The 15146-nt window shown below is 44.0% G+C and overlaps 1 long non-coding RNA gene across 1 annotated transcript; it reads right to left on the reverse strand.

Annotated features, from left to right (window-relative positions):
- Nucleotides 1-3987: 3987 nt before the first annotated feature.
- On the reverse strand, nt 3988-4794 carry LOC147258207 (uncharacterized). Its single transcript, XR_015116728.1, has 3 exons — nt 4325-4794; nt 4173-4236; nt 3988-4072 (listed from the first exon to the last, which is right to left on the reverse strand). It is a non-coding gene; the product is annotated as an uncharacterized LOC147258207 (long non-coding RNA).
- Between the last annotated feature and the right edge of the window lie 10352 nt (nt 4795-15146).

The raw sequence follows: 15146 nt of genomic DNA on the forward strand, positions 1-15146 counted from the left end.
CTCTATGCTTTGGACTTGCTGACACTGAACAAGATGCTGCTGATCTGTACAAAACTGCAGAAACACAGGCTCTCCAAGAACTTGTCATGTACAAAAGGACTCAAGTTCTCCTTTGCCATGACATAGTATCCATGGAAACTCTAAGGAAACGATTTAAAGAACTGATGTCATGTCATGGAGCCAGTCAACCAGATCATCCATGAACAATTTTTATTGCTATCTGGAAAAAGAACTGGCACAATCTATCCACATCTGCACTGATGACAATGGAAAACTTCGACTGTACACCAACAGTCTCTCCAAAAGAGTGACCTGTGAAGAGAAAATATGCCCTGCAGATTGAGCTGGATGCTGTCAGAACTCAGTCAGTTGAATTGGTTGTCAAGCTGCATTGCTCCTGCGGAATGATATAAAACAGAATGAAACCAACCAAGTATGGCCCCCTGATGTGGAACAAGACAAAGATGTCATCCCTCAATCAGTCAGTAAGTTTCTCCAAACACTGTTGACAGGGAAGCCAGCCGATCATCAGCCATCTGAAAAGGTTGAATGACTCCCAAGGCAGTGATTTGGTGTTTGCTGTCACTGGTGGTAAAACCAAACCACATCCTTCTGCCTTTTGCAGTGAAATCTCTGACTGGGAATACTGAACTGATACGTAGCCTTAATCGACTGGGCCATGGTGTTTCTTACACACAGGTTGAAGAAACTGATACTGCACTTTGCCTTCAGAAACAGGAGCGATCCCAGACAGGAGTGGCATTGCAAAGCAACATCTGCCAAGGAGTCTTCACAACCCTTGTCTGGGACAACATAGAAAGGTTGGAGGAGACAGCCATTGCTGTGGGAACATCACATCGAGTAAATGGCATTGCTGTGCAGCCCAGAATCAGTGGACCAATGCCTCAATGTGAAAAGACAACACTGATAAAATCCAGCCGGAGTCTCTCTTTCGCCCACCACCCTTATATGAGGCTCTTTCTGGTAGACCAGTCTGTCGAGGCTTGAGTTGCTGTTTCCTCATGTATGTCCTCACCCAGTGAGCATTGAAGCTCCTCCTTTCTACGCATGCTGACCAATCATAGTTTAATTCCTGGAACCCTCCTATTTAACAAAACAGTATATGAACTTATTTTTTCAGGACGTTATGATCTGAGATTGCCTCAAATCCAATGTGATGCATGCAAAGCTGCTTGGCGTCCGGGGGTGGATGATCTGATCCGCAACAACTACTGGCCTGCCACTTCTCACTTCTCAACAGTGTATGAGACAGATGTGCTTTTCTCCTTTGAAGAGTTGAAGATGGCAGCACCAGGCATGTCTAGCCAAGCATTTCTTCGAATGCTGGATAATCGAACTGTTCGCTTTGGCCGTGTAAGTATTTGTGGTAATAATTGTGACACTTGTGAAATAATACCATGAGGACATGATGAGAGAAAGTACATGAACATTTGCAGTGATCAGGAAAATTACTTTTGTATCAATCATGTGGTTTGCATGAGACATTTCTGAAAAAAAGGTCATTCTGATGACATATTCTTTGATTTGAGTCAGGCTTAGTGTGTTAACCTCACACACCTACTGATTCCAGTTCGTACCACATCGCATACTAAAATATTCTACGCCAAATTGCTACGACGACTGTCCCTGACGAGATCTAACTGGCGCAGACTAGCCTCAACTGCGAAACGTGGCTCTTGTAGTGTGTCCCCAGCTTCAGTCCTCCTCACACCTTTTGTAAACTGACTAATGGCCCTATGATTACAGTGCAACTCTTTCTTCCTGCTTTCATTTCATGTTTACTTAATTCGCAGTATTATCCAACAGACTACAACAAATGACTGCTGCTGTGCTATAACTGTAGTTTGTCAATAAAAAGAAAGTCCAAGGAAACGAAGGAAAGTGACGCATTTCCTGTTAACAAAACGCTTGTTTTTATGAATGAAACATTAAAAAAAAAAGTGTGGAGTTACGTCACTCGGGATTCCCTTTTGTCGCGTCTCTTTTTTGTCTTCACAGCAATGACAGGCAGACTTTTAAAAAGCGGTCGTGATGCACAAAACGTGAGATATCAGCGGAGTTAGAAGACACAAGGGTATTATGTATTAATGTTTTAGCCTTATTAAAGCATACAAAGGACCTGTTCAGTCAGTGACTCACTACCCGGGGTTGTGTCTTGTACTGTACATTGCAATTAAAATTGCAGCTGTACTCTTTTGCTGTTATAAATTTATACTTATCCTTGCACATTGTAGCCCAATTTAAATGCATTGCACTATTTTTTTATTCATTTTAATCTGTATTTTGATTATTTTCCCGATCATTTCACTGGTTATTGGTCCTCCACCGTCCAGCTGGATCCCTATAGGGATGGTGATATTGTAAATATATATTTTCTATGTCTTATGTTCTATTGTATGTGGCCATGGTGGAAAACTAGTTACCGCTTAGTGGATTATTAAAGCTGAATCATATCCTATCCTATACATCCCGTTGGTTTAAAAAACAAACATGAATTATTGTTACGATCTCCTCGCAGACCTACTGTACATACAATCACTGAACAGAGGTGGTGAAAAAAAATGCATATTTCCCACTAGAAATGTCATTAAAACACATTTTAATGCGGAAAGTAACTGGAAATATGACTTTTTATCACAGGGAGTGACAACAACGGCAGCCATTTCATTACTTTTAGCGGCAGATCACCTGCAAGTCACGTGACATGGGGACGCTGCATGGTTTAAGCCCTTTACGTCGAAATCCGAAGATAAGGGGACAGTATTACAATCAGTGAATGACCCTCTTCGTCAGACAGTCACGGAAAGGGGGTACCCTTGACGGCGGGCCTGGACGGCAGGGGGCAGTGACCAAACGTCAATATATGACGAATAGGGGTGAGACTGTGTTGTTCAAACACTGTGCAGTTTGAAACTTATAGACATAGTGTGGACAAGAGATGCTCGCCCAGGAACAATGAAAAATGGAACACTGGCAGAAACTGATCTGTACTGCAGGGTGGCTTGCCTCCCACAAGGGACTGGAGGTTATGTCTTGATACCCCTTCGCCATGATCTGGAACTTCAATTGCAAAAAGTGTCTTTGGTGCCTGCCTTCATCGTCAGCTGTCTTTTTTGGCACATCCTTGTTTTACCACCTGTCTAAAAGAATCTTTACTCAACCTCCCCAGTGGTTTTCAACCTTAGGAATGACATAAAGGAATAACGAATGTTTTGAAATTCCTTAAAGTTTCACTTCACCGTCAACGCTCCACCATGAGGTTGAGAACCACTGTCGTGACAGCCCTTCAGTATTTTGCTCAAGGATACTTGGACATGGTCACCAGGGGAAGTGAGGATCCAACCAGCGACCCTTTTGTTGATAGACGGCCACTCCACCTCTGAGGCATGCCGTCCCCCACACTCTTGAACTTCAACTATGATACTCCTGTCAGATGGTCACATGATGAAGTCACACGATGAAGTCATGTGACAAGCTTTTCAGATTCAGGAAACCACATATTAAAACAATTTCAACGCTAAAAAAACAATTAATAAAATCCACTTATCAGGACACATTGGTGCTGGACTGAAGAATATTAAGAACACTTGCCTCCTTACTTCAGCCCTGCAGTGTCCCTCCTCCACCCTCCGTTCAACACAACTAGAAACGTAAAACAGGACGACGTTTTCACTGTAACTCCACCACATTTACTTTAGAGCAGCATCATATGGTGGCGAAGGAGGTGATGCAGCATGAAGCAGCAGGATGTCATGCACGCACTCTCAAATGATGGCCAGTGGCCACATGTGGACCATCAACAACCTGTGTGTGGCCCAGCCAGTGGTCCCATAAGAAACAGAGAACCTGAGCCTTCAGAAATTCCAACAGAGGACAGACCATGAATGCAACACTCTGCTTAGCCAAGCAACATTTGATTGAATGAACGCTTGTTGAGATAATTGAGTCACAGACAGACATGCAAGTATTGGCTTTATTTTAGACACAAAGATGTGAAGCAAAACTCCGACAAAAGGGAAACTTAGTGGTGCACTTTTGGGTGTTGCAGCCTCTGGAAAGAAAGACAACAAACGAGAGTGTGAGACTTCATGTTCTAGGGCAACATCTACTTGAACACATGATGTTCCTCTGAAGGGGAATGAAATACATACAAGGGTTCCTTTCCTCCATGGCAGGGCCAATCTTGAGCTTCTCACTCCCTTAATAAAAACGTTTCTATGTCAAAAAAAAAAATACGACGACCATTATTTTGTGTTGTAAAAGCATCAAATCCAAAATATGTTACTAATTCGTGAGCACTTACTTCAAGGATTGGCTGAACATCCTCAGTGAGGTATGCAGAAGCAGCCCCCCAGGAGACAAACAAAAGATCTGACCACAGGGAAGATGCCTCCTTCCTGAGGAGGCTGGGCGTCCTCCTGATGATTGGGGGAACCTCCATCATTTGACACTGAAGCCCCCTCCTCCTCCTTCTGGTGATGAGGAAAACAAGGCTCCTCCTCTTTGTCCTGGTGATCAGGAGAACAAGGCCCCTCCTCCTCCTGGTGATGAGGAGAACAAGGCCCCATCTCCTCCTGGTTATCAGGAGAACAAGGCGCCTCTTCTTTGTCCTGGTTATCAGGAGAACCAGGCCCCTCCTCCTCCTCCTGGTGATCAGGAGCACAAGGCCTCTCCTCTTTGTCCTGGTGATCAGGAGAACGAGGCCCCTCCTCCTCCTCCTGGTGATGAGGAGAACAAGGCCCCTCCTCCTCCTCCTGGTTATCAGGAGAACGAGGCCCCTCCTCTTTGTCCTGGTTATCAGGAGAACCAGGCCCCTCCTCCTCCTCCTGGTGATCAGGAGCACAAGGCCTCTCCTCTTTGTCCTGGTGATCAGGAGAACGAGGCCCCTCCTCCTCCTCCTGGTGATGAGGAGAACCAGGCCCCACCTCCTCCTCCTGGTGATCAGGAGAACCAGGCCCCTCCTCCTCCTGGTGATCAGGAGAACAAGGCCCCACCTCCTCCTGGTGATCAGGAGAACAAGGCCCCTCGTCCTCCTGGTGATCAGGAGAACAAGGCCCCACCTCCTCCTTGTGATCAGGAGAACAAGGCCCCACCTCCTCCTCCTGATGATCAGGAGAACAAGGCACCTCCTCTTTGTCCTGGTGATCAGGAGAACAAGGCCCCACCTCCTCCTGGTGATCAGGAGAACAAGGCCCCACCTCCTCCTGGTGATTAGGAGAACAAGGCCCCACCTCCTCCTTGTGATCAGGAGAACAAGGACCCACCTCCCCCTGGTGATCAGGAGAACGAGGCTCCTCCTCTTCGTCCTCGTGATCAGGGCATACACTCTGTAGGAGTACTTTCTGATCTTGTCCCCCAACATCACTTCTACTTACATTGTTTCAACCCCACCACCATCAACCTGACTTCTTTTTCAAATGACAATATTAGAATTCAGCTGGTGATGAGCCTTGTTTCATGTAATTCTTGATGTTGCACTGGGAATGTGTTGAGTAATGCGTGTTCTGTTGTTCCCAGGTCATGTATGCCAAGGCTGTTTGGGCGGAGGAGGGAAAGGAGACAGAGGGTACAATCCTTGTTAATTGGGTGGACCGGCAAGAGGAGTAGTTACATGGCCAAAGAACAAGGCCACCACAGCATTTTAATTGAAAGAACACCCCCCGGAGGACTGGCTGACATTCCAGCAGGTCAAAATAAAGATGACCTCAGGCATGTTTTGCTATTGGATCTTTTCTCAATTGATCAAGTCAAACTATTGAAGTGAATCAGATTAACAACTGAAATTTGTGACTCTGAGAAAAACTTTGGGAGTGTGAAAAATACACCCTCATGAGCCACGCAGAGGAGGAGGAGGTTATGATTTCCATCTGGGTAAAGGCAAGTTACAACTGTAGAAAAGAACACTATGAGGGGGACAGAGAAATGTATGTGTGTATGACGCAATAACGTGCCTCTGTAGCTGCTGAAAGTGACCTGGAAAATAATGTCAGGGAAGAGTGGAACCCTGAATGACTGAACCCCCATTCAATGATATTTTTCTGATATTACAAGTTAGTAACACACCAGGGGCTGAGGTTGGCTCTTCTTTTCTGCCATGACTTTTTAATTTCTTTTGTCCATGTGCAGTACTTTGTTTAGGCTGTAGCTGTCCTTGGAATTGCTATATGAATATAATCTGATGTGGACGTATTAAAATGGAAGAATACCCTGGGGGAACTGAACATTGTTAATATAAAACAGCACATTGTGGAGCACCTTAAGCATGCACCAGCAAGAAGGGCAGATGGGATCAGTGCCAGAATTAAAACGTAAATAGTTGTTAAAAGATTCATCGCTGTCAACGAGGGGTGCAACAAAGCAGTCGACTCATGGAACGATACGAAATACGAAACAGGGCTCACGATACAAAATGAAGATTAAAGAAAACATAAAAATCAGAAATGTAAAAATCAAATACTGTATTTTCTCACTTAATATATGCAAACATACAAGTTTTTGCTGTGTCAGTACAAAATAAAATGCTCTTTTCTTTGAAAACAACAATAGATTTGTATTTTTTTTCCGTTATTTAGACTACAGTACAAATACAAACCTTAAATTTCACTTAAAAAAGTGCTGTGTTGTGAACAACGGGGCCAAATCCTTTCTTGATGAAAAGGAAAACAAATGTTCACTCATGCTCAGGGCTGCAGTCCAGTCTAGATCTAGAATGTCTGACCTCAGGGAGCTGGAACACTGAGCCCTCAACAGGTTCAGAACCTCCTATCATGCCAGTGGTGCTCGCTGCAGTCTCCGCTGTTGTGGACCCTCATAGTTGGACCACGGTCTTTGTTTCATCCTCCATCGTCTCACCGTTGCCTTGTCTTTTCCATGGGAAGCCAAAATACGTCCACACAACCGATTTGATTGATGAAGGAGTGTCCGCTACTTGTTCGACCTCGTCTTCCTCCATTCAGAAATATTTGTTTCACCGCTTCTTCTTCTTCTGTGGCGTTGCTACGGTTTTCTTCTTCTTCTTCTCATCAAATCATCAGTGTCATGGTGCGTGGCACCGCTTTGCATTGTTTGTTTGTTTTGTACATTGATATTTTTATTTTGTGTGGCTTTGAATTTTATTTCGTCATTTTATATTTTGTGAGATGTCGTGACGCAAAGTTTTGTAACACCCCCATTATAAACACTTCTAGTTAGTTGTAAGGGGTTTGTGTAAATAGTTTCATAGTTTGTTAATAATTGTAAATATAGTCTCTAAGTACTTGTAAATAGTTGGAAATGTGTGTGGAAATATTTTGTTTTCCTAGAATTCTTTGTTCCCTTTTTCGTGAATGGGAGTCTGTGGCTGCCCCGAGAACCCCGAGAACCCTTTGGGGTAAAGTTCTTAAATTTGGAACACATGTAACTGTATTCATAGTTCATAAAGGTACAATTTCTGTCATTTTATCATTCTGTGCTATAATCAACAAAACGCTTTTTTTTTTTTACAAACGTCAGTGGCAATTTCAAAATGCTACTTCTGCATTATGTAAAGCTTCAACTGACAGGTTTTGGGTGCAGTAAAGTGTCAAAGCTATCATTGCGTGAGTGATTCACAATATTGGACTTGGCCAGTTTTTATTCCACTTTTTTCACCTTTAAAATGTTAATTGAGGAGATGAAAAATGAAAGGAGGCTTAAGTTGTGATTGTGTATAAAAGCCTTGATGCATAACTACTGTCCCCCTTTCAGGTTGGAACCCAGTTTGATGAAAGGTAAAAGGTAAAGGCTACTGAAACGAAACAAAAAGCTAAAAATCTAAATGGGCATTGGAAGACGGCATTAGGATGTAAATACGCTCTTATCTAGATGTCCTGTGGACGGCGAAATTGGGTTGATAAGATGTCGTTCAAATGTCATCTAAAGGTCATGTGGACGTCACCATCGGACGTCTAGACCACGTCAGAAATAGACGCAAAAAAGCCTTTCATTCTGCACCTTCAGGAGACCTGATTAAGATGTCAAAAAATTACGTTAAATACACGTCATTTCAACAGACCAGCACCAGCAGTTGACATGGCACCCAAACCCTCACGGACTGTGGAAACTTTACACTGGACCTCATGCAATGTGGATTCTGTGCCTCTCCTCTCTTCCTCCAGACTCTGGGACCTTGATTTCCAGAGGAAATGCAAAGTTTACTTTCATCAGAGAACACAACTTTGGACCACTCAGCAGCAGTCCAGTCCTTTTTGTCTTTAGCCCAGGAAAGACGCCTCTGACGCTGTCTCTTGTTTCAGAGTGGCTTGACACAAGGAATGCGACAGCCGAAACCCATGTCTTGCGTACGTCTGTGCCTTGTGGTTCTTGAAGCTCTGACTCCAGCTGCTGTCCACCCTTTGTGAATCTCCCCCACATTTTTGAACGGGTTTTGATTCACAATCGCCTCCAGGGTGCAGTTATCCTTATTGCTTGTACTCTCTCTACCACGTTCTTCCCTTCGCCTCTCAATTAATGTGCTTGGACGCAGAGCTCGGTGAACAGCCAGCGTCTTTAGCAACAACCTTCTGTGTCTTGCCCTCCTTGTGCAAGGTGTCAGTGGTTGTCTTTTGGACAACTGTCAAGTCAGCAGTCTTCCCCATGATGGTGCAGCCTACAGAACCGGACTGAGAGACCATTTAAAGGCCTTTGCAGGTGTTTGGAGCTAATCAGCTTATTAGAGTGTGGCACAGGAGTCTTCAATATTGAACCTTTACACAATATTCTAATTTTCTGAGATACTGAATTTGGCGATTTTCTTTAGTTGTCAGTTAAAATCATCAAAATTAAAATAGACGTTGGAAATATATCAGTCTGTCTGTAATGAATGAATATAAAATACAAGTTTCACTTTTTGAATGGAATTACTGAAATAAATCAACTTTTTCATGATATTCTAATTATATGATCAGCACCTGTATTTCAGAAGTTAATTTTGTGCGTTCAAGCACGACAGCCACATGTGCCATGGGGCACAAAAGGGTTTGCTTTATTTAATTTCTGAACCTTGATAACACCTTACATTTTAATATCATATCATATATTTAATTTGGTACTTTTCAGTTTTTTAATGTAATGTAAGCCTGTAAGAATCCAGTGCCATATTCTGCATCACATCGTCTCTTATTTATGATCGAATGCTTTTATTCTTCTTTTTCGCCACAGGATTCAGGCATTTTGTGATTACAAACTCTTTTATGCTTGTTTTGAATATCTGCTTCCTGCTTTATTCTAAACAATATAGTTAGAAGGTCCGCATTTATTTTTCACATAACATTATTAACACTACGTTTATTTTTATTTTTTGGAAAGGATGACAATGTTTATTGAGGCAGGAGACCACAAAAGATCACCGTAAAGGGAACAAAGTGACAAATTAATCACGAAAAATCACTGTAAGGGAAAAGCAAGTCACGAATAAGAAGAGACAAAGTTAATAGAGAGGAAAAAAAACTAAACTGTCCAAGAGGTCCAAGTATCAACGGACAACACGAGAGGAATTCTTAGCATTCGAATGTCAGCAGGTAGGGAGTCAGCACAAGAGCAGGGTGCATTCATGCAGCAAACGTAATACTCTGGCAGGGAGGAAGGTTTGGAGGAGGCTTCAGTGGCCCGGAACAGGTGGGTGTGGTGAGCCCTGCCATTGAGAGGATCGCCCCACCTCCGAGCACTCTGACCAGACAGAGGGAGAGAGAGAGACAGGATCAAAAACTGTACACCAGAGTGACACCATGACACAGAAAGTACTCTCAAAGAATATAAAAGGATATTTCATTCTACACTCCTGACTCAAAACTACTACACCTGTCTCCTGCCACTGTTTTCATAGGTACAGTTATCCATGGTTTGAAAGTAATTGCACATATTTTGGGATGCCAATATAATGTTCATTTTAATTGTGAACTACTGACAAAATGCAGATTTAACCTTTCAGTGATTGTCTAACTTCATAAGATGCAGAACAAAATAGTACCACTGTACAGAAGCAGAGCTAAGGATGCAAATGGACCGTGAACAAAAAGAACACACACACAAAAGAAATGCATTAATTGTTGGTAGAATATTACACAAACTTATTCTGCTACTTTGGAGGCATGCAGTCTAAAGTTCACCACACACATGTTGGTGTGAAGTAAAGGTTACTTTAAATTCTTAATCCCCAGTCATTTTTAAGTAGATGTACTGTAGTACTCTGTCATTGTCCTGTGTAAAAAGTATTACAAATAAAATAAGAAAGAACTTTCTTAATCTCAAAGGACATTTTCATGGGAGATTATCAATATTGTTCCAAAGTCACAGTGGTTGACAATAACAATAAGAAAAGAAATATGTCAGAAAAAGTAGTAAGTACAAAATATAAACATTGTAAATGGCGTAAATGCCAATAATAGTAGGAGTAACGTGCATGTGTGCCGTGCAGGGGTGAGGGACATCGTCCATGACGCTGAGAGTTTTCCTCAGCATCCTCCTCTCTCACAGCCAACTGGAGTTCCACTCCCAGGACAGGAGGAGCTTTGCTGATAAGTTTCCTGAGTCTGTTATCAGCTTTCAGAACGAGGTGCTGACCAGAAGAGTATGGAAGGGAACAGTGTGCAGGGAGCTGGTCATTATTGTGAGAAAAATCCTGACAGGGTGATGCAAGACCCTGTCATAAAGTGGCTGGATGCACGGTCCTCCACACAATAAGATCAGCAGCAACAGCGATGGTCTGTTACAGAGGAATAAAAGAACATTGTAAGTGTTCAAACCATGTGATAATATTCTGAGTTATAGTTACAGTCACAAAAAATAAATACAATATAGCTTTTTAGATACTGAGTAGATTCTGGAGACTGAAAATGTTCTTGTAATGTGAAGTTAACACAAATCTGGTTGAGATTTAACAACATGTGTAAGTGCACAGGTTGGAACCAGGATTCAGGTGGCAATGATGAGGAGCTGATTACACTGCACCTCCCACCCTGTGACGCACTGGAAGGAACAAGGGAGGTGAACATGGAGGGAAGAGTGGAGGGAACGAATCACGTAGAGCAGGCGAACATGGAGGGACAAGTGGAGCAAGCGAACAAAGTGGAGCAGGTGAACAATGTTGAGGAGGCGAACACTGAGGGAGAAGTGAAGCAAACGAACATCGTGCAGCAGGTGAACACTGAGGGACAAGTGGAGCAAGTGTGCATGGAGCTGGTCATTATTGTCGAAAACCTCTGACAGGGTCATGCAAGACCCTGCACGGTCCTCCACACAATAAGAACAGCAGCTACAGCGATGGTCTGTTACAGAGGAATAAAAGAACATTTTAAGTGTTCAAACCATGTGATAATATTCTGAGTTATAGTTACAGTCACAAAAAATAAATACAGTATAGATTTGTAGATACTGAGTAGATTCAGAAGACACAAAATGTTCTTGTAATGTGAAGTTAACACAAATCTGGTTGAGATTTAACAACATGTGTAAGTGCACAGGTTGGAACCAGGATTCAGATGGCAAGGATGAGGAGCTGATTACACTGCACCTCCCACCCTGTGACGCACTGGAAGGAACAAGAGAGGTGAACATGGAGGGAAGAGTGGAGGGAACGAATCACGTAGAGCAGGCGAACATGGAGGGACAAGTGGAGCAAGCAAACAAAGTGGAGCAGGTGAACAATGTTGAGGAGGCGAACGAGCAAACGAAACACGTGGAGTGGGCGACGTCAGCGTTACGACAGAGCATCACTCTGGTGTTTTTGGCCAAAGAGAATTTAGGTTCCAAGCTCGTGCCCCGCCCCTTACTTATAATTCCGGGTTCCGTTTTGCGGTTCAGCGTGAAGTCTTTGGCATCAATTTGCACAATCTGGGCACGTGTGGAACAACTGGTTCAAATTGAATTCTTCTACTTGCATATTCGTGGTGAAAATATGCAAGACTGAGCTGTCTTCCCCTGTCTCTCGCTATTTCAAAATTTCGATGTCACCGTCTAACATGGGGGTTTTCTTAGAACGCACTCGAAGCCTATTCGACATTTCAGCCAAGGAGCTGTCCGTATGTCGAACGACAGTCGTCAGCTCCACAACGCTAAAGTGGCACCACAGGTCCACACCAACTTGACCAGTAATAACAGGAGGCAACTGATAAAAGTCACCGACGGCTATGACACTGACATTACCAAATGGGGAAGAGTCACCAGTCTGTTTCAGCTGCCTCAACCTCCCGTGGACGTATGCCAACAGATTGTGATCAACCATACTGATTTCATCAATGATGATGATTTGGAGATCTCTAAATATGGCCCTTAGAGAGTGGAGTTTGTCCTCTCCCAAGGGTGTGTGCGCAAGCTGGAGTGTGTGCCAATACTCAGCGAGTGATGAATTGTCGCCGCATTTAAAGTGTATGCGGCTCTGCCCGTAGAGGACATTAACAGAAGCGAAATACCATCTGGTTGACAACAAAGTGTTGCCAGCAGTCACCCGGCCTCGTACTGAATAGCCCTAATTAAGTGACTTTTCCCTGTCCCTGCACCGCCTGTCAAAAAAACATGCAGAGGCTCTGGGTTCTTACCCATGGCCTTCTGCAAACACCACTGTCTGACTTTATTGAAGACGGCCATCTGAGTCTTGTTCAAAGACCTAACTAATACCAAGCCGTCACTCCTGGGCAAAATGCTCCTGTTCCTCTCCAAAACACATCTGTTTTTGGTTTGGCAGTCGCCAAATTGGGAACATTTTCTAAGGCGTCGGCCAGATGTTCATCAGCAATTCCGCCTTGCTGTTGCTCCTTGATTTCCTGCAAACACTCGAGGCGTTCCGCTTCCTGCTCAGGACAAGGACCCCCACAAAGATCCTCATCAACCTGATTCTGCTGAGCAATCTCCTCAGCGTGGCCTAACTCAGGACAATCGACCTCAAACCTTGCCCTGTTCTCATCGACGACGCTTTGCACAGACTTCACCGAGCCGTCCCTACACCTAACCTCTCCATCCGTATAGAATTGACTAAACAGTTCAACACCCTCAGGTTTGAGATCTGAGTAAACTCTGGAATGGAGATACATCTGAAGCAGAGTCTGGTAGTGTTCCTCCTCTTGCTTCTCTAAGTCAAAGCGCATGTAGCGCACAGCAGTGAACTGAGACCACGTTCTCCTCAAGATGAAGCCAAGTCCATTCTTCAGTTGAATCGTGTCCTTGGGCTTTTCATTCTTGCTGAGAAGACGATACTCAGACGCAAACGTAGCCACGCACATATCGTCAAACACGTCATTATCAGTCCTGCTCCTATACCTGTCTACGATGTCAGGCATCCACACATATCTTTTGACCTGATCACATCACAGGTGGCTTTCTGCCTCCACACACTGAGGGGTAAACTCATCCTAACTACATTTGCCCCCGTTGGCACAAACACAACTTTCCTGGAACACTCCTTCAAATGCATGTTCGTTAGCCTGTACACCGCCTCCTGGGCACAAACGTCCCTGTTATACAAATAGACACTGCCTAATTTTTTCAAAGCCCCTCTAGCAGAGAGATTTGATTGTTTTGTTGATTCTTTTTGTGCATTTGCCAATAAAAGCCCTATTTCTCTCTCGGCTTTGGTTATATATGAAATTATGTAAATAATGACCGCATAGGCATTGTTGACAAAGCTAATGTCCATGTTAGCGTTCCAGCACTTCAACAACTTCTTACTGTGTTGGTTAACCCAGACATCTTTTAGCCCTCTCTGATAGACTATCCTAGTCTTGGTGTGCAGGCGCTTGTAAGCCAGCTCAAAAATGTCCTGACTAATGCCCAGAGTCTGGAACAAGTGGTCTACGCTAGCGTTCTCCTGCGTCCGCTTTTTTAACAGCCGTCTTAATGGCTTTCTAAATGGCATGTGCCCTCTCCTTCCGAATGGGATTTGTGTCTTCAAAACATTTACAGACTGGCATGTTGGTTGACCGAGGGTTCTCCCAGGCCTTCGGATCAAAGGTACACGTTTTGATCTCTGTTTTAAAAATAAAGGTTCAGGCTGAAACAACTTTTGGAAAAAAAAGCGACATGTTCCGTGTTTCAAACCGGATTTGGTGTATCGCCTGGAGTGGGCTTGAACCGATGCCACGATAGCCGATAACGTGTCATCGTCAGGGTTGAAGTCGCAGGTGACATATTGGTCAATAAATGCTACCACCTCCTCATCTGTATTTTTACCAATTCTGGGAGCCCCCTCAATCCAAAAGAGACAATGGACATGAGGAGAGCCGCGCTGCTGAAATTTTACTCTATAAAAATAGTCTGTGATTTTGCCAATTGGTTGTGAAGGAGACTTGAGAACCTCATTCAAGAAGCAATGCCACCTGGAGTAAACAACCTGGCAGCTGACGGGGTTCCTACACAACAGCTCGCACCTGTCTGCCCACTCCAAATCCTCTACCGTCTGCGTTCTGCCTTCCTGTTTCAGGATGCTGGTCAGGAGATTTTGCCAGCGCAGATCAGCTGATGAAAATGAACAGAACCACGTCGCAATCCCCAACTGACGGACGCATGCTAAGAGGTCCTTTTGAACCGACTGCCAAAAGGCAGGCGTTCCTCGAATGGGCTTCAGAAATCTGAAGCCCTCATCGACCTGCAACATCTGCTTTAAAGTGTCCTCGTTCATCAACATTGCTGCGCTAACCTTCTGGGACTTCTGACCTGCTCTACCCTTACACCCTGCTCCCGAAACTTTTGAGGACACTGGATCAGTCTCAGACATTTATTGCCTGAAAAAATTGTACTCAACATTCCCGGAATAGCAGCCATCCGCATGCATAATCCAGTTGTTAAAGTACCGCGTCAATGTTAACGCATGCGAGCGCCTGTCGTGAAATGTTTTCCTACCCAGAGGAAACAAGACGGGGAAACACTTGGCCTCATTCGTGTGGTCAGAAAGCAGCCTAACTGGACTATTCCCTTCTGCAGGCGCCACATTGATAATATCCTCAAAAATCTGGTCTCATGCTTCCTGACCAATTCAAAAGGCATAAGACAAGTGTCCTGAAACATGCAGTGCTGCTGTCTGTCATGTGACAGTTCATCTCGAATTATTTCTGATGATTCATTGACGTCAGCATCCTGACCACCTGACGGAGCTGTCACCGCACCCTCTGAAACAACCT

This window comes from Aulostomus chinensis, chromosome 7, assembly GCF_037954235.1.
Source record: "Aulostomus chinensis isolate RoL2024-O1b breed Wild chromosome 7, RoL_Achi_v1.0, whole genome shotgun sequence".
Classification (NCBI taxonomy): Eukaryota; Metazoa; Chordata; class Actinopteri; order Syngnathiformes; family Aulostomidae; genus Aulostomus; species Aulostomus chinensis.